The sequence below is a fragment of the Ochlerotatus camptorhynchus genome, unplaced genomic scaffold (assembly GCF_037179485.1).
Source record: "Ochlerotatus camptorhynchus isolate MF236.1 unplaced genomic scaffold, CSIRO-AGI_Acam_v1.1 ptg000370l, whole genome shotgun sequence".
NCBI classification, from domain to species: Eukaryota; Metazoa; Arthropoda; class Insecta; order Diptera; family Culicidae; genus Ochlerotatus; species Ochlerotatus camptorhynchus.
The window spans coordinates 5,515,295-5,535,622 of record NW_027040858.1 but is presented as its reverse complement, the minus strand read 5'-3'; the positions used below and the strand labels follow the sequence as shown (position 1 = coordinate 5,535,622).

Sequence of the window (20,328 nt, the reverse complement as noted above, 5' to 3'; positions counted from 1 at the left end):
CTGCATTTCTAGCACGAACGATGCAATGCGATCCAACTTCGACCTTACTACAGCACTCACGAGTTTTGTTCAAGTGCTCGTAGATGAGCCGATCCCTTGGACAGACAGATATGAAGGCGATTCGTGGAACTGCTTGAAAACAGGAGTCCAGCAGTGCTCATGCCAGCATGGAATTGCCGTGACGGTCCTTAACCTTGACTAGAGCGGTTGATAACAGGATGTTCTGTGTAGATGTGATTGGGAGTGCGATGTGTGTCTGATTTGTGGAGGGTGTGGCTATTGGTGGAGTGGCTATTAATTGAGTGCTTTGTTCTTGCAATTTGGTGGATGTATTGGTACTAGCGTTGTGTGTGTGTTGGTTTGAATTGTGGCTGCCGTCTGGTGTGACTCGGAGGATTTGACTGTGACTGTGGAACAAAGGATCTAGCTGATGCACCATGCAGTGGAGCTTCTGTTGGCTGTGAAGACAGACACCCTTCTCGCAGCTCCGTGCGATGTGGCCAGAACTCAAACAATTCAGGCACAAGCTTCACTGCGTTCGGGAACTTGAAGACTTTGGAATTTGCGGCAGACGAATGCAGTATAGGCACTTGCTTCAAGATCTCACGATAGTGTGACACACGGATGACTTCGACGACCGTTGATCAGACTGACTCGGCTTCGTTGGGGCGACGGATTGCAGCACTGCACAACCCAAGTAACATTGCAGGTTTTATCGAGGTTTTATAGCATTCTACAAGTCTAAATCATGGTCTACAGAACCCTCATAAAACTAACATTGTTACTTGGGAATGACTTCGAAGGAAACTGATAAGGTTTCCGTACGTCGGTACATCCTTTGAGTTGTGGTGTATTTCCCACTGTCGTAGAGTGGCATGCTCCGGCCGGGAATACACCATGTATGCGAGAATCGAACTGCATGCAGTAGTTTTCTCGCCGATCTTCTTTAGCATTTGCAGGTTCTTCTCGAAAACGCTGATGAGATTGCTCAGTCCGTCGAAGCTTTCTCGCTTCAAACCTTCCACGGCAAAAAGGGAAATCAGATGTGCCTTCATATTCAGCTTCTTGTTCTCGTAGCGGGATTCAAGCACCTTCCACGCTATGCTGTAATTCACTGCTGAAAGCTCCACCTACTCGATCTTCTGCAGGGCCTCCGTAATTAAAGAAAAGAAATGCTTGATGTTTTACTTATTTTTCTACTTCCTTGTAATTCTTTGTAGCATTAAAGTACTTCTCCCAGAATTTTGATACCAAAATTAATTATGTCAAACTGGGGCCTGTTTTAAAGCCATGTATACTTTAATGGGGGAGGGGAGTCCAGCCAAAGTTTACGCTAGGTATTTTTTTTTAAGATTTTGGAAAGGTATACGAGGGAGAAGGTATACGTAGTTTATGGACAGCCCCCAGGCTGAACTGAATGTTGCACCCAGATTAGGTCGTATGAATAAAAGCGTTTACTTTACTTGTCCCGTAAGAAAAGCATGGGAAAGTAAAGTAAACTCTTTTTATTCATACGGGCCATTGTAAGTTACTAAGAGATGAACCAGCCCAAGGCTGAAAGTCTCTCTAATAAAGCAAAGAGATGAACTAGCCTCAGGCTAAAAATCTCTATAATAAAGAAAAAAAAAAAAAAAAAAAAAAATCTAATAAAGCAAAAAAAAAAATGTAAGTTACTCGTAGATATCGTTAGTCACAGCTGTTGTGATTCGATGGAGACATATTGGGTACTACGTTTACGTCTTCATCGTTTCCATACACGTATGGTGTAATTAAAAAAAAATGTATCTCCAAAACGAATTTTCCGACATCGCTATTTTTTCGATATGTTATGTAAAATTAAATGATCTTACGATTAAAAATATTAAAATAAGAAGTTGTTGAAGAAAAAGCATTTGTTACGTTTTTTTTCATGCAAAATCAAATATTTCTGAGTGATTCGTAATTTTCCTCAAAACTAAATTAAACAAATTTCATTTGAGGGGTCAACCGTAAAAATCGGTCGAGCGCTTCAGAAGTTATGAATTTTTGAAAAAAAAGGCACTTTTAAAAAAAATCGACTAACTACTTTTCCCAATATGGTGCTAGAATGTCTCTAAAAAATCTATAACTTTTCAAGTATTTATAATTTGAATTAAATTTAAAAAATCACTTTTCCTGCTAACACTGCCGGTGTACCAATGAAAGTCAGATTCCAAACTGAAATAATTTCGATGTTCCTTAGCTTATCGATTTGGTATGATCAGATGAATTATTCAAAATCAATTACTCTATCTCATATGCGTCGTTAGATAGGGGGAGGGGTTTACAATCCCTACCCCGCCACCTCACTCATATCAATGGAAGTTAAGTTTCAAACTGAAATAACTTCGGTGTTTCTAATGTTGTCAAATTGGTTGGTTCAGATGTGTTATTCAAAAATATTTGCTCAATCTTACAGGCGTAATTCAAAGGAGAAAAGCATTTCCTTAATCTACTCTATTAACAAATATTAAAAAAAAAACTATTGTCCTTATTGCGTTTGCTGAAACAGCTTCATTGAGCAAATATTTTCGAATAAAACATCTGAACCTACCAACTTGACAACATGAGAAACACCGAAGTTATTTCAGTTTGAAACTTTACTTCCATTGATATGAGCGAGGTGGCGGGGGTTATAGTAAGCCCCTTCTCATAAGCGTATGAGATTTAACAATTATTTTAGAATATTTCATCTTAACATACCAAAACGATAAAATTGGAATTTCTGAAGTTATTTCAGTTTGAAGATATGAGTGAGGGGGTGGGGGGATGCAATAGAAAGCCGCACTTTCCTATCCAAATACGTCTATGAGATAGAGCTATAGTTATTGAATAATTCATCTGAACATACCAAATCGATAAAATAATAAACTCCAAAATTTCAATTTGGAATCTGACACTGATTGGTACACCGGCAGTGTTGGCAGGAAAAGTGATTTTTGGCATTCAATTCGTAACATCGATCTTTGATTAGCTATAACTTTTTTTAAGGACATTCTAGCACCATACATTCTTGGGCAAAGTCTTTGATTAGGAACTTCCTAGACTATAATTTTACATGATTAGTTGCATGGTGCAAGCAAAGTTATGGTCCCTAGCAATACAATAAGGTAGGTTTTTCCATACTAATCTCCGTGCAAATTTCAAACGCAATCCGGAAAGTCACGCTACAACCAATCGACCCCAAATTTCGCACAGTTGTTTAGGACCTCAAATGGAACCAAAAAAAAAAAAACATTGTTCTGAAAAAATGATCATGATGACCCACCCTAGTATATATTTATATTGTATATGTTATAGGTCAATCGTCATTAAACACTATTATTTACTTTCGGTATTCATTTAAAAAATCTTGAGTACCGTAAAACGGGGTATCTTTGAAAAATTTTCTTCAAATTTGTGTGGTTGAGCTCATGGTTGAGTTTCGAGTGTCCACTACCAGGGGAGTCAGAGTGGAAGTTTTTGCTGTGGGGGGAGAGCGGAGGGTCTCAACATATAAAAAAAAAAATTTGTTTGCCTTGGGAATTAATCTTGAATGATGAGTCTATATTTCACGAACAAGTTTGAATATGTACCTTACGAGCGTACCCCATTAGGCATAAATACGTAAGGCATACGGACGTTAGGCAAAATGGACGTTGGACATAAAGTCATTAGGCATAATGGAGTCATTAGGCTGTGGGGGAGAGCGGAGGGTCTCAACATATAAAAAAAAAATTTGATAGTCTTGGGAATTAATCTTGAATGATGAGTCTATATTTCACGAACAAGTTTGAATATGTACCATACGAACGTACCCCATTAGGCATAAATACGTGAGTCATACGGATGTTAGGCAAAATGGACGTTGGACATAAAGTCATGAGGCATAATGGACGTCAGGCATAATATACGTTAGGCATAAAATACCTTACTAATGTACAACTCTAGAAACCTGTTTCGAGCATGGTAAACAATGCTTAAATTAGGCTAAGCGTTGAATAAAAGATGATACAAGTTATACAAACATAGTTTATTTAATAAGCACAGTTTGGAATCCATAAGTGACGTAGCTACATATTTACTTCAATCCAAAATTAGCAGCGATAGCGGTTAACTAAGCTGGCAATAAAAATTCAGCATAGTTTTTGAACTATAGGTATCTTGAAATCAATCGCATCTCGAAATAAAAATAATCGCATATTTGTTGTCATATATTCTTACACACATATTGCAATTGTCAAAAAATAAAAGGCTTTCCTCAAAGAACCGTTCATGAAATAAAGAATGGTGAATTCTGTGGTTTTTCATTCAATCTAATCTATCTAATCTAATCCAACACCAACACAGCCAGTTCTTGAAAGCATCCTGTATAATGATATATATATATATATTAGAACGGGTCATCGTTATATGAAAAAACGCAAACTTTACCTCACCAATCGAGAACAACCCTTTTTTGGTTCCATTTGGAATCCCACACAACTGTGCAAAATTTGGGACGATTGGTTGTAACTCGGCTTTCCGCATTGCGTTTGAAATTTGTATGAAAATTAGTATGGGAAAACTAACTTTTTACATTTTTATTAATAGAGACCACAATTTTGCATGCAACTAAGTATGTGAAAATATAGTCCAGAAAGTGCCTAACAACTTTGGCAAAGGAAGTACGGTGCAGGGTGGCAAGTGAACCAGGAAAACCGGGAAAAAGTCGGGAATTTATTTTGACCAGGAAAAACCGGGAATAAGCCAGGAATTTCATAAGTCCACCAGGAAAATAATCTTGTTTGTATAATTTAAATAGGTTTTAAATTTTATGTTTGTCAAACTTTCTTTTTATAATCAGGTCAAAACTAACCATTTTGTTCAAGCTAAATCTTTCACACAACTAAACATTGATGAACAAAATTTACCCTGAGAATTTAGTAAATATATTGTGTATTTATTTTTAATTTAATTTTTTTTCACGAATCAATTGCATGTATGATTTGTGCTTAATTGAAAGCAGAGTTAAGCAGTGCCGACGCGTAACTACTTTGAAGTACCTGTTCAACATGTTCAATAAAAAATTTCTATTTCTAAAAACTTCAGATAAGACCTTCGAACTTCATGCAAGTTCTACAAAATTCGGGAAAGTCTTACAAATTTTAGGGAAATCCTGTGAACTACTGTGATGACCTACGACGGTCAGGAAATCTCTCCGAACCTTCAGAGAAGTTCTACAAATTTCAGAGAAGTCTTACGAACTTCAGGGAAGTCCTTTAATCTTTGGGGAATAACTACGAATTTTACAGAATTTTCTACAGATTTAATGTAACTTCTACGACATTTAGGCATTGCTTGAAACTTAAGGATAATCCTATGACACTTATGGATTTTTTCCGAGCTTCAGAGAAGTCTTCAATACTCTTGGGAAGTCCTCTGAACTTAACATAGTTCTTCAAGCTCAAAAAAGTTCCTAGAACTTCCGAGAAGTCGATTGAACTACAGGTAGTCCTACGAAATTCACGGGAGCTCTCCAAACTTCAGGAATTTTCCAAGAGATTAAGGAACGACCCACAAACTTTTGGAAAACCCTTTGATATTTAAAGCCTTATGAGCTTTTCTTCGTCATACACCCCTAAAATCGCTCATTTTACGGGTTATCGCAAATGTTTCAGTGCCAATCGTTTTTAATAAGCGCTTACTGTATGCAGTTTGTCGGTTCATTTGTTAGTGAGGAGATGTTGTTTGAATTATTAGCAGCTGGAAAATTTTAAATTTCTATACAAATCTTTTGTTTGAAATACTAAACTGCCATTCGGACCACCCGCATATAGAAAACACAGAAGTAGTCGTACCAAAAACAAGAGAAAACGAAAACTGTCTTCACCAGTTTTGTCTCAGACACATTTCGCTTGTTGGGCTAACTGTAAGTGGGCTCCCAAGCCAAACGTGATTCCTTTTAGAAATTTCGACCGGCTTCATGCAAAACCGGCAAACGAGTGAAGAAATTATACAGATTATTTCAATGCGATACAACGAGTTGCTTCCTTGATGGTTGTCAACGATATGGCTGAATGAGGGGTGAAGCTAATTTCTGACTTATCAAGAAATCCACCAAAGACCTAGTTCAACAGCAATATTTGCTTCAAGGAATAGAACAGCATCGGAAAGAGTACCCTGAGAAATCGTAGAATATATTAAAATGAAATATAATCATTACAATCCAATGACATTTGTGTGAATATATCTGACATTGTAAATTATACCAAAAGAGTAGGGAAGAGAATGGTAGTACTCGCTTTACAACTGCTCTTATGAGATTAAGCAAATGTTTTTGAATAACCCATCCGAACAACTCGAGAGATGGGAAACTGCGAAATTATATTAAATCTATATTTTCATTGATATAAGTGAGGGCCGGAAAGCATACAGTAAGCCCCCTCCCCCCATATCTTACTACGCCTATTAAATGGAGCACATGTTTTTGAACACATCTGAACATACCAACTTGACAAGATCAGAAACACCGAAGTTAATGCAGTTTGAAGCTTTACTTTCATTTATATGAGTGAGGGGGGCAGGGTAAAGTTAGTCTCCCTCGTCTCTTAATATGCCTATGAGATTGAAAAATTATTTTTCAATAATTCATCTGAACATACCAAATCGATAAGATAAGAAACTCCGAAGTTATTTCAGTTTGAAACTTTACTTCTATTGATATAATGGCATTTAAGGGGCAAGATGATTCAGAAAACATCGATGCTTCAGAATCCAATAAATGGATGAAACGTGGACATCTCGTACCGTACGTTCCAGTTTTGGTAATTATATGAGTGGTTGGTCGCTAGAAGCATCAAAGCTAAAGGTTAAGTGATGCTCCATTTTCTTCTGACGGTTGGGGCATGAGCACTAACTCTTGTCCTAGCCTTTTATGGCTTATGGCTATAGCGCCACTACTCGCTTTCTGAAAAGAGAAGAGGAAAAGGAGAAGGACAAAGGGAAAAGGATTATGTGAAATCTATGAACATAAGCAATATTTTTGATTTGAAATATACAATATAGAAATGCATAACGGCCCGGTGGTCACTACCCGAGTCTTGTCACTATTATCAAGTCATAAAAAGTAACAAAGACTAAAATGTGATCCTTTGATTACTGGAAAATCCTGATTCCCTAGTTTGAAGTTGTCACGACTAGGGTTCGATGGTAGATCCTATACCAGTAACGCTGACATGTGTTGATGTAGAAGTGGTAGTTGCGCGGAATGTCTTCCTTCACATCCCGTAACCCTATTAGTTTTTTAATATCCAGGAATTCGAATAAGTTTAAGTCTCAGAATCGTTCTAAAAGCTAAAAAATTCGTTGCGATGCATAATGTAGATTGCATACTGGCAACTGTCATGTATCTACTTTAACGTTCTTATTCTAATTTCTTAAGGAAAACTACTTGGGAGTAGCTTTCCATTCAGAATTCGGAACAGGAAAAGCATGACAATAGCCATTGCCGGCAGCCCCATCTTCTCCATTACGGGGAAAGCAAGGATATTGTTGGTGTACCATGTACTTAACGAGAGGTCAGCGACTCAAAAACGCCCCCATATATGCTACGGAGTTGGACCAAGATTCACTTAAGCAGGCGATGCGACCTTAGGAATTGTTTTATTTTGGAGGAGCTTAGTAGTAGCAAAAGCGACAGCCACCAAGCTAGCCGAGCTCCTCAATTTAAACCCTTTGACATAAATTTGTAAAGTTTTTATGAATACTAATAGAATTATAACGCAAACAAATGAAGCAAAAAGGAAGGATCTCACCCTAATGATCTGTGATTCTTAAGATCTATTGTTCTCGCAAATGGACCTTCTCCTTGATTCTGATAATAACAAACTGTTACTGTTCCACTCTCAGATTCAAACATTCCAATACTACGCCAAAACACATGTTCGCAAGAAACTTCAAAATTTGTTAAACACGGGAGCAAAATTCAAACACGTCACTTCTTCGGCGCGACCTACTTCGATCTCCGAATACTGTGGTTTTTCATTCAATAACAAAAAACATACCTGCTGCTTCCAGGATTTCCTCCCATACTTTTCGATACAACGATTCTGTTTTTGTTGTCATCAGAATGAAAACTAGCGGAACCGTCAGCTGATGTGAGGGAGCGATACTTCCATGAACAGTGACGAGTTGCCGAAACAAATAAGGAACTGTGGCACACGTACCACCTGCAACCCAAAAATTATGGCTCTTTCATTATTGTCACCGATGTCAGCAATCACAAAACGGTCCCCATTATCATCCTTCTGGAATTCATCGGGTAGGTTATGCCTAACGTCCATAATGCCTAACGAGCGTATGCCTAACGTCGTGTACCCGTAAAATAGTATGTACAAAACGTTAACGATTGGGCCTGAAAGGGTTAAGTTTTATTTCAATTTTAGATTTTAGAATTCCTTAGACGCTGTGGAATGAAATTCAAAATTTCAATTATTTTCTGTTTTGGTTTATTTGATTATATTTTCCATTCTTCTTCTGCAATCTTATGTAGTGGTGTCATTCCTTTTTTGTGATTCCTTCTGTTATGCCAGAAGTTAATTTTTTTCTCTTTCAAATGTTTATTTAATTTTTGTTTATTTTTCCTTTTACTTTGAATGCACTATCTATTGTTTTCGTTTGCCTTGGGTTGTTCAAGCATTGAATTCCTTTCTACATTGCTGCATTAAGATTGTTTTAATGTTATATCCTAATTTTTCTGCCGCTCCTATTTTCTTATCATCGTTTTCCATCGTCGCCAAACCTTAAATGGCATCGCCACTCAACGACGCATAACATAACTCATCAAAAGTGCTCGGCAATCGCCCTACTTATCATAGTTTGCCTACTTCAGCAAATCCAACAACAAACAGAGCAATCCTGAAAGAAGCCCACTTTCCAAAGTGCCTTCCCAGCGCGAAATGGAAAACTCCACAACTCTCGGCTTCTGCTGCTGCTGCTGCCACCGCATCGCCGTCCTGTTGGATGAAAGCGCACTCAGCGCAGCTCCGAAAATTGTTCGCCAAATTTTCAACCAGCACAAGAGCTACTTTCCATAAATTTGCTTTTATTTATTCAGCTTGTTAGGAATAAAAAAAAAACTGAAAAAGCAACTGAATGGATAAAATGGTACTAGAAAAAAAAACGAAGAAGAACAAGAGGTACAACCTGGGAAAGCTCCCTCGACGAGGAGCTGTACTCCTTTATTTTCGTTCCTTTTTTTCTGTTCGAGTTGTTGTGTGCTGAATATTTGTGGAAACTTTGCTCCCGAGTGCAACGGGAAGAAGAAGAAGAAGAACTCGAAGGAGAAAAATAAAAACGCTTGGATAAGGACGAAGAATGGCCGCTCGGTCGTCGCGCTGCAACTCGGGTGGATTTTTATGAGTTTTGCATGAATTCAAATTCGCGCTCCTTGGAAGTCGATGAACGAAAAGAAACCCCGGCGGAGAGTGATGGATAAAGGTGTGGGATGAAATAAAAAAATAACAACAACCTTCAGGGGAAAGTGCACTACTTGGGGCTTCTGTTTGAGAAAGGAATTGACGGAAATTATTCGCTTCCATCTGCGATTGGTCTGGAGATTTTGAAAGTAAATCCGACAGCGGAAAATAAGTAAAAAATTAAGAAAATAAGATCAGGAAGAAAAAGACAGCCAAAAATAGGAACAAAGATCAAATCTATATAAAGAATAAAAAACAACATGAAAGACATCGAAATGTGTAGAATATTTTCAGTACTTGGCATTTCCAGGTACCATAAAATGTGTCCATCACTTGCAAACAGTTTCGAGGTACCGCTCAGTGCTCGATTCATATAAAACAAAATTGAACGTAATTCCAGGGAGCTGCAAGATAAAAACCGAAAAAGATAACTTGCGGAGGATTTGCACGACTGACTGACATGAATAAAAAAAACCTCCCAAAGACCAACGGGACGACGATGTGTTCATTTATGGCAGCAGGCTGGTGGTCTGCTGCGGGAATAAAAATGAGCCCCAACCGCTCCATCCCATACGGCCAACCGTGTCCCCGACCCGAATCCATACCTGCTGAAATGCTCGCCGCGGTGTTTGTCGGTACGCGCGCGGTAATGAAATGTAAATGTGCAAGCTTTTATTTTCGCTGGTTGGGTGCTGTCTTTTTTTTTTTTTTTCTTTCTTTTTGACGATGCTTTTTATTTCAGTGTACCTCAAAGGTGTTGCCACGGGTGGGAATTTTGAATTCTGTGATGTTTTCTTTTTGCTACTCATAGAGCTGACTGCGTAGAATGGTTGTTCGGTGAAGGATAATCATGCAACCGGGCAACGTGTGCAGTGCACAGGTTGCACAGGTAAAACAAAAAATTTTGAAGCATTTTTTTCGCGTTTTAATTTTTTTGTAGATTCTATTTTTTTCCCACTTGGTCCGTCTCCGGATGCACACAGGCGGGTAGCATAACTTATTCATGAAAAAAAAATCACTGACAAACAAGTCCTTGGCAGGGCTTGGAGACCGACGACGAGCACGATGACAGGTGCTGAATAGATCCCCTCTACCTACAGAGCTTTAATTGGCTCGGACGAGCTGGGCGTGGAAAGTGGATTAATTTTAGGACGGAGAACCAGGCGGCCGTTTTTTCGGCCGGTGGAGTTTTGTTTAAATCTATCGGATTGCTCAATTACTTACTATTAATAGCTTTATACTGCGAGAACATAAAACAGTCAGGAACATTGATCTCAGAAGCTTTACATATGTCGCAATAAAAATCAACCTGCAAAAACGTTTGCACCAAAGTCTCAGCATTACATTCTTTAGCACACTGTGATTTTGAGTAAAAGACACTAGCAACATAAACAAACAGCAAATAATCCCTGTTGCCTAGGGCACCCGGTTTTTCATCCATGTATTGTCGCCTTCTTTCTCTGAGTTTTGTTATTTACACTTGACAAAGCTCGTTGGTCGGGATCTGGTTGTGTTATTTTTATTTATTCGCACACAAAAAAGTGTTTGGAAATGTAATACATCTCTTGCAATTGAAAACTCACTTTTCCCGTTTGGTAGTTTTGTTTGACCCGGTTAAAATTTGTTTCTCCTAAATTTAAAATTCAAAGATTCGTAGCATTTAAAGTTCTAAATTTAAGCTAATCAAATACAAACGCAGCCCGCACAAGATAGAGCCCATATAATGATTAGATGACTCGGATGACAAACTATGAGCATGAGCATTATTTGTATAATCAATTATAAGCACATCCATAGTCACACTTGTATAGTTTGTGTAAAGTTTTTGTTAGGGAGCTTCTAATAATTATAAAATTTACCCTCAATGAATTTGCGCCAGTTGAAGTAGGGCACTCATACTCAATGTACTTTGCATGCCACAAACCAAAGCATAATGCCCGTAGGTAGGATTTATCACACAAACTCTTTCCAGTGACAGCCCGTATCAAAGGATCGAATTAAAATCAGTACAATAAAGCTACCGACGAATAGAGATGTACAATTCAGCTCACTTTGCAGAGCGGATCGGAGCTGCTCAGCTCACCAAAAAAAGGCAATTATTTAGAGCAGCTCATCAGCTCAGATTGGTTTCACTATAATTTTCAAATAGTTTTTTTTTAAACTGAGAACTAATCAAATTTATAGTTTAAGACTGGTTTATTAATTATTTATTATTATTATTTATTTATGACACTTTACCACATTATTGTGTGGCATTCGTGTCAGTGGTTTATAAAGATCATATGTTGTTTCTCTTGTATTTATATTTCTTATAATAATAGTAAGGTAGTTAGTAAATAATAATCAACAAGTTGCGACAAATGGATCAACACTCCATAAATCGAATGTCCCGATCAGAAAGGCATAACAAAATTATAACAACTGGAGTTATTTATTTATTATAAAATTAAATATAATCTATCGCATTTAAAAATATACATATATAACAACCGTTGTTATAAATTAGATATAAAATTTGCCGTATTTCTGGCAATGGTTATGTCATTTATTTTTCACTTTTTTTTTAATCTAATTCAAATAATTAATTAAAATTCATCAATTTTACGTGATTTTAATTAATTAAGAGTCATTTTCCTGGCTTCTTTTTCCATAATATGCCAGAATTCGTTCCATAATGTGTGGTGCTTCATCAGCCAAAAATTTTACAGCAGCTAGTTTGTCTCCCCGATAAATGCGGAGTTCCAACAATCGATCTGACAGAAAAAAAAGGTTGTTTTAGTAATTCTGAATGAAAGAATGGCTTGGTTGCCATCGTTCGTGGTCTTCCACAAGGATTGTTAGAGGATCTTCCAACAAATCATAAGATTCCTATGGTCATGGAATTTCATTCAACATCTGGTTCAGAAGCAGTAGGCTGCCAATCTGATGACAAATCGGAAAAATCGGAAGATTTTATACAAGCAGAATTCTTCGGAGGATACGATGAATGATGTTTCAGATCGGTATTTATTATCTTATTAATTCAAGGTAGACAAGACTGAGAACATCCTATCTTTTTTCGGGAGCCTTCGAGTTACGATCAATCGGCAAAATTTCATGACAACATTCGTGTCAAAGACATAATGTTTATGGCACTGAATTTTTACATAAGGCACAAGCTTACCCAAGGAGGTTTGGAAGACTTTATGAAAATGTTGAATGTTTTCGCCATAGGCAAATCTTTTCCTAATGCTATCCTAGCTCCGAAAGGGTTTATTTTGTGTGAATTGTCATTATGGGTATGTCGTCTTCTTGTTCTATAATGAAAGCACAATAACAACCTATTTTATTTTAAGATATGAAGCTACTCCACAACCTGAACCTCTATGCCCTGTGGAAAACTGTGGTTAATTTAAACGGACTTTTGGTTACTTTTCCCATAGAGCAGCAAATCAGATAATCTTTTTTGAAATACTCCAAAGAAATAGCTGAATACGAGACACCGGTTATTACTGAAGAAAATCGCGATATAAGCCGTTTATGATTTAAACATTCTTTTTTTTTCAATAATCATTCGAAAATTTTATCATTTCTATTACTATTTATGCACAGTCACTTAGAAACAGAAAATAGTAAAAAAAAAACTTATATTTCGGAATCATTAATACATATTTTATGTATTGATAGTAATTAAAACTGATTTTGTTATAATTCTGATATGATGAGAAACTTCGCACAAACCCCTTTTCACTAATATATCAAAATATAACACACGTTGATATAAATATCAACCATTGATATAATTGTGTTACAATTTTGTTATGTCCTTCTGATCGGGTGGCGCCCACTGGGATTGAACCAAGGCCTGCTGGGTTGAGAGGTAATCACGCTTACCACTACACCAGTGGCGCCGCTCTTCTGATTATCTGATTATTGTATTCCATATTACTTTATATAAAAAATAGGGATGAGGAGGGACCATCAGGTCACCCAATTGATGCGATTTGGATAGGGAGAGTGAAAGTTTCAACTTCCTGTTGCTAACATTTCGTGATTAAAGGGCGGGCTCTTCTCCCCTTTCATTGGGGCATCTTCCTGTTGGATGGCTCGTTCTCTGATAAATTGGCCGATCATGTTGTTGGAAGGAGAATCTAAACTGTCCCAATAAAATAATGAGAAGACGAATTTCCTATCAATCCATCCGTGTTTGGCCCTTCATACAGCGATTTGCTGATGACAATCAGAGGCTATTGAGCTTGATCAAGTTCAACAGTGAGGAGAGCCCACAGCATCGGACAAGTTTCCGTGCTACAGTGAGCGATAGTGGTCTACCGCTCACTGTAGCACGGAAACTAGTCCGATGCTGTGGGCATATCATCATTAGAATTAATCATTAATCATATCATCATTAGAATTAGAGAATACTTTGACTGCAATTTGATTGTTTGAAACTGGATTTTTACAATTATATTTTCGAGTTTCAGGAATTGGTTTTACTTGCTTAAAAATCGGATCGAATTCCTTGTCGGCCTTTTTGTATTCTTGCGTAGAAACGTATCACCACTCAACTTCTGCATCTAGCTGCATTCCATCATTCGAAGGCGTTTTTTTTAAATGAAAAACGATAAACTTGAAGACGGCATCTAGAGGAAATGGATGTAATGTCGGCCTAATTTGGGCCCATACATAATTTCAGCAATTGACTAAACTTTCAATAGCGACCAAAAATATCCATTAGCATCGTCCCAATGACGCGTTCACCTAGATAATATTTATAAATAGCATATTTTTAGCGGTGGGCCCAATCTTAGATCCATAGGTCAACATTAGATCCATTTATCCTAAATTATGATTTTATTGGGAAATATGCAATTTCATTATATTTTTAAAAACAATAACAATTGAAAAAAAATCAGCCTTATTTTTACGAAAAGAATATAAACATCGATGAAGGGGTTTTTTTTCGAGAAAATCAGCCTTTTTTGCTTTTTTTTAAACTATGAATTTACTGAGTTTTTTTCCTCAGTGTATTTTTTCTCATAGAACATTTAACTACCTTCAAGTTCTTCTCAGATAAATCATTTTCTTGTTCTGATTTTATGAAAAAAATATAATCCATTTTTTGAATACACCTTTTTCAAAATTTACTGTGGAGAAAAAAAAATCTTATTGGAATTAAAAATGCAACCATTGATAACAGCGAACATATTAGTAATGTTTCATTCAAATCGGTAACACCCATGTCCATCCGGTTTGCGTTTTGGGCTGGAAATGCTCAATATCAAATATGGCACAGAGACATTTTCTGTTCTTGTAAGTCGTGTGTGTTACACAGTGTTTTCAGTTGTTAATCTTGTTGTGTAAGAATTGCAAACCAAACTTTTGATGAATGCATACAGATAGGAAATCGATGCTTACCTTTTTTGGATGATTGGCAAATCGATTTTCATGATTCTATTTCAGAAAGTATTGTGATGATTCTTAAGTCACATTTTGGTCACTATTTTTAATGATTTTGGGTCGTTATGTAGTGAAACGATAAGTAAATTATCTCAGCCATCCATAACAAATGTTTTCCACGTACATTTTCAAGGTGGAATAAAATCGTAAGGAAGATCAGGAAAAACCACTGTCAAAGTTATGAAAAAAATTCAAATAATTTTTTTCATAGTGAAAATTTCAGAGTGGTGTCTCTTACCGGTTTCGAATTATGACCGAAAAACTAACATTAACCTTTCGTTACTCGCGCCAACTTTTGTAAAACGAGAACTCGCGCGTTGTACTTTGTACAACAGTGTGAGTTTTCCATTGCCATTTTGCTGCCGAGCTACCAATCGATCTGAAAGCAACGGGTATTCCTTGTTTTGAGGTTAGGTTAGGTTCGGTTACTTTATTAAAGAAACTTTCAATCATTGGCTGGTGCATCTCTGCTGTTTTTAACTAAACAAGCTAAACTTTGATCACAGTTAACTCCCAGAAAATGCGGATAATAGGAAAAATGTAAATGGAAACCGCGTAAACGGTGTCTATACTACGTGGGATTTGGCTTATTTGGTTACAACATGGAATATCTCGAGATCCTGACCAGATCGAAAGTTATTGTCTTGGGCAAAGTTGTTCACGAAATCAAGGCCTTTTCGATGGTGGACAGTAGTTCAGAGTTTTCTCACTTCGTGGTGCTAGTATACACATGAAATTCTTGAATGTGATATATCTCGAGATCCTGACCAGATAGAAAGTTACTGTCTTCGGCAAAGTTGCTCATGAAATCAAGGCCTTTTGGTTGATGGACAGTTCAGAGTTTTCTTACTTCGCGGCGCTAATATACACATGAAATTCTTGCATATAAAATATATCTAGATCCTGACCAGATAGAAAGTATATGTCTTGTGCAAAGTTGTCCAGGAAGTCAAGATACTTTTGTTGGTGGACAGTAGTTCAGAATTTGCTCATTACGTGGCGCTAGTATACACGTGCAATTCTCATATGTACAATTGACCAGCTTGACAGTTACTGTCTTCGGCAAACTTGTTCAGGGGGTCAAGACTTTTTTTAACTAGTTCGTTTATTTTGAAGGCTCAATCGCGATAGCTTTACGGAGCCGATAGTTCTTTGTTCTTTGTTTGCAACAAAATTCACTTAATTCTATGTCTAGTAGGAGTTGGGCCGAATACTCGTGGCTTACCCGAGGTTAGAGGGGTACATTGTCGAAGGATAGGATCAGGGGAGAAGTTTGGGGGTGAGGTTTCGTTGTCTCATCAGAGCGTTGTCGGCAATATGAATTTTAGTGCGGATCTAGCTTTGTATGGAGTTCGAAACTTTTTGGCTGGTGGACAGTAGTTCAGAATTTTTTCACCATGCGGCGCTAGTATACATGTGGGACCAAGTACAAGTATATACACCACCTGTGGTCGATGTCACCGATTTGAACCAAACTTAGAAAAACACTTATTTTGGCATTCTAAACAGACGACTATGTTGGTTTCGCTCTGAAGTGCCTAGATCCGTCTGGGCTACAACCATGTATTTTCGAGACATTTAGGAATTACTCCACAACCAAGCAAGCTATTTTTAATCTTGGCACGCCAGTAAAAAAAACTGATTACCGGAAGGTATTCAAATTATCAAAAAATGGACTATTTTCACCCAGGGCGGGATTCTCCATTCTTCTCTTTGGCTCAAATTTTCTCCACACTTTGGAAAACCTTTCAAACCCTTGAAAAAAAAAACTAATATGTGCAATAGTAGTGGCATTAAAAGAAAAACAACGAAGTAAACTATACAATTATTCTACCAAAGCGCTGTGACAAATTACTTTCTGTCTTTGGTGGGGACTGTTTTTCATTCTGAAAAGAACTAATATGTACTTTCACACTGTGAGGCTTCTTCTTCTTGCCAAGGAGCCCATGAATATTTGATGTTTATGAAATTATTCTTCCTAAATTGAGTTTTTGAATCGATCATCTCCGATTTGTATGAAACATTGCGTAATTGTTTGTTATGGGCAATTTTTCACATAGGGGAAATGAATGTAATGTCGGTTTAAATGCCCCTAATTTGGGCCAATACATAAATTCAGCAATCGACTAAATTTTCAATAGCGACAAAAATATCCATTAGTACCGTCCCAATGACGCGTTCATCTAGATAAAATTGATAAATAGCAGATTTTTGGGCCCAATCTTAGATCCATTTGCCAACATTAGAGCCATTTCCCCTATATGCCCTAATTTTGCCATTGCTGTTCTTGTAATATTTTGAAAAAGGGCGTCCAGGAAATTTATCAAAAATTGTAGCAAGGAAACGGCAGTTCCGATCGAAATGACGTTTGCTACTAAGTTGTAGGGAATAATAATGTCTTTCTAAAAAAAACCTGCTTTATTTTTATTTTTTTAAATTATTAAAACAATGTTAGAAACACAATTATCTTAAAAAGTCTTTGTCCGATTTTTGAAAAAAAAGCTTAAATTTTCTTTTTTTTTTGAAAAATGCAAACTTTTAGAATGTTTAAAACTATGGACACTTGAAAATAGACAAAAACCGTAGAACAAGAACTTATGTATACCTTTTTCGTCGATTTTTCCTTTTAATTCTACTACTTTTGTATCACTTTCACTTTCACTAATTCACTTTCACTATCACTTTGAAGTCTATGACTAGACACTGAAGAAGTTTGCAAGTAGTAAACGAAATACGCATCTGTTATAGTTCAAGTAAAGTGAAAGTAAACAATGAAAGTTAATTAGTGAAAGTGATAGCATAATGATGATGGTCCCACCTCTTACTTTAGATAATCAAATATGACAATTTAACCAGGTTTGCAAACAAAATCGAACTGGTTAGAGATAACTTCGTCAAGATACATAATTTGTAAATTCATAAAAAAAAAATCACTGGATAACTGTTCAAAAGACAGTTTGAACGTGTGAAATGCAGTGTCTTTTAAATTCTGTAAGTGTTGCTGAACGTTTTATATGTCTAGGTATTGAATTGAAAACATTTATTTCTGTATAATATAATGAATTTTGTGAAGCACAAGTCAAGAAATGTGGTGTTCTGTGGTTTCAGTCGCGTTTCTAGTATTATATCTATGAAAGTCACTTCCTCTCATAAATATCGAGGCAGCAAACCGTTAACTACTTTAAAAATGAACACCACAGTCAAATATACAATTGTTTGCTTCACCGACAAGGCGTAAGGCGTCTAAGTTGAGGAAGTGAATCGGTTACATCTCAAAATCAAACGCATTATTTTATTCTGCAAGCGCTGTAATCTCGATATTTGTGTTGCATTGGACAGAAATAAAATGGATGGCCAAAAGTCTAGATGAGGAGAGATGATTGATTTGTATAGCTGTATTTTACTGGCAATAGTTAAATCGTTTTTCAATCGACATAGAATTCCATACTTCTTGGAAATTTTCTTGATGACATTGTTAATGTGAGAGTTGAACTTAAGTTTGTCATCAATAATCACGCCAAGATATTTAATCTCGTGAACGCGATCAATAGTCTCATCATTAATTACAACAGAGACGGTCCTATTTACTCGATTCCGAGAAATAACCATAAATTTAGTTTTACTTGTATTCAATTTCAACTGCTTATACTTCAACCATCTACTTAGAGAACACAAATCTTCATTCAAATGTAAAACGGCATCATCTAAATCCTTAGCTGCAACGAATAACACAGTATCATCTGCAAAAAGATTAATGTCGCAAAATCGTAAAACACGTCTCATGTCATTAATATACATAATAAATAACACGGGCCCTAATACACTTCCCTGGGGCACTCCAAGGTTTTTCCCCACAGGACTGGAAACAGAATCATTAAAAACAGTCCGTTGAGTTCTGTCAGACAAATAGCTTTCAAACCATTTATATGCAGTACTCGTAATTCCAAAGCGCTTGATTGATCTTAACAATAAGGGCCTAGAAATTGTTTCAAAAGCGCATTTTAAATCCAAACAACAGCAACAATCGTATCTTTACACTCAGTAGTAGAATTAAAAGGAAAAATCGACGAAAAAGGTATACAATTATTCTACTAAAACGCTCATCGATCAATTTAGAAGAATTTCTGGTTGAATTTTGAGCTTTTTGTTTGTACACTTTTCAGTGTATTTTTTCACAGAAAATGATTTAAAATTTTAGCAAAAATATGAATTATTACCTATAACAAGCCAATCATTCAAAGTTTCATGCAAATCGGAGAAGGTCGAGTTTTTCCGATTCGTCATTTGGTGCTGAACTGCTCAGTTACAACAAGAAGCTTAAACTTGATTGTGACTAATACAAGTTTCCTAAAAGTGACAGCAACCATACTGCAACGAGAGTGCTAATAGGAATGTTCTCTCTATTGAGAACAAATTACAAATGCAAAATTTTCAAAATCAATTTTTCTTCTCGGGCTACTGTCACCGACGACGGATGGTGACTCTGACTGATGGTGAAGCAATGGTAGAAAATTACAAATAAGCAATTTCCCAACTTTTTTGTTGGTTTGCTTGCAAGGGCACTTTTTTTCTGTTGTCACGCGGATTATGCCCTGTCCTTTTCCCAACTTTCTGGTTGCAAAGCAACAATAACAACAATTGTAACATTGGGAAACTGCAGCAGCATCATCTTCGCCGGGGTGAGCCACTCGTACACCATCTAATCAATTCACGACACGTAGACACTTTTCATTTGTTTCATCCTTCTCTTTTCTTTTCTTGTACTTTATCTCCACTCCACAGTTGGACGGAAATGGAGTGAGAGAGGAGAGTCTCACGAAGTAAGACCGATATGATGGTCGTTGTGTTTCTTTGTGTGTATCCTAATGATGGTTACACCAAACGCCATTTGCGGTAAACAATTTCCAAACCGAAAAGCGAAGCAAAACTGTGAGTTGGTCTGTGGAAGCGTGACCACACACAACAGATCCAAGATCGAAGAGGGGACCGAACCGCTAGCCAAGAAGAAAAATTGTCTTCATTTATTTTTCCTGCTGACTGCGGATTCCTGCTTTGGTGCTGGTCCCCATAATGAATCGATCAGGTCCGTAGGCAAGTTTGACCTTTCAGGACAGTCCGAACATGCTGTGGAGGGCGTTACAAATGAGCTAAATTCGGGTGGGGGCTTGCAGAGGAGCAAGGTTTTCCTCTCGTTTGCTGATTAGTGGGCAGAATTTATTTGCGCTCGATTGATTGTTCTTGTGGTCGGCTGCCAGCCGAGGTTAATTGATTTATTTTCGATGAAACGTGCTGTGGAAATTCCTTATGATTCGAACTGTCAGTATTTATCATTGAGCTGGGAATTAGTTTGGTCCTATGGTCTCTACACTAAAACTTAAAACTTAACTGTTAGAGCAGCATACCATTCTAGAACATTATATGTCAATGTCAAATC

The 20,328-nt window shown here is 37.0% G+C and overlaps 1 protein-coding gene across 4 annotated transcripts in view; it reads left to right on the top strand.

Annotated features, from left to right (window-relative positions):
• The window catches only part of LOC135710128 (low-density lipoprotein receptor-like), an 852,116-nt gene that overhangs the window by 383,614 nt on the left and 448,174 nt on the right, over positions 1-20,328 (top strand). The gene's annotated exons all lie outside the window — the stretch shown is intronic.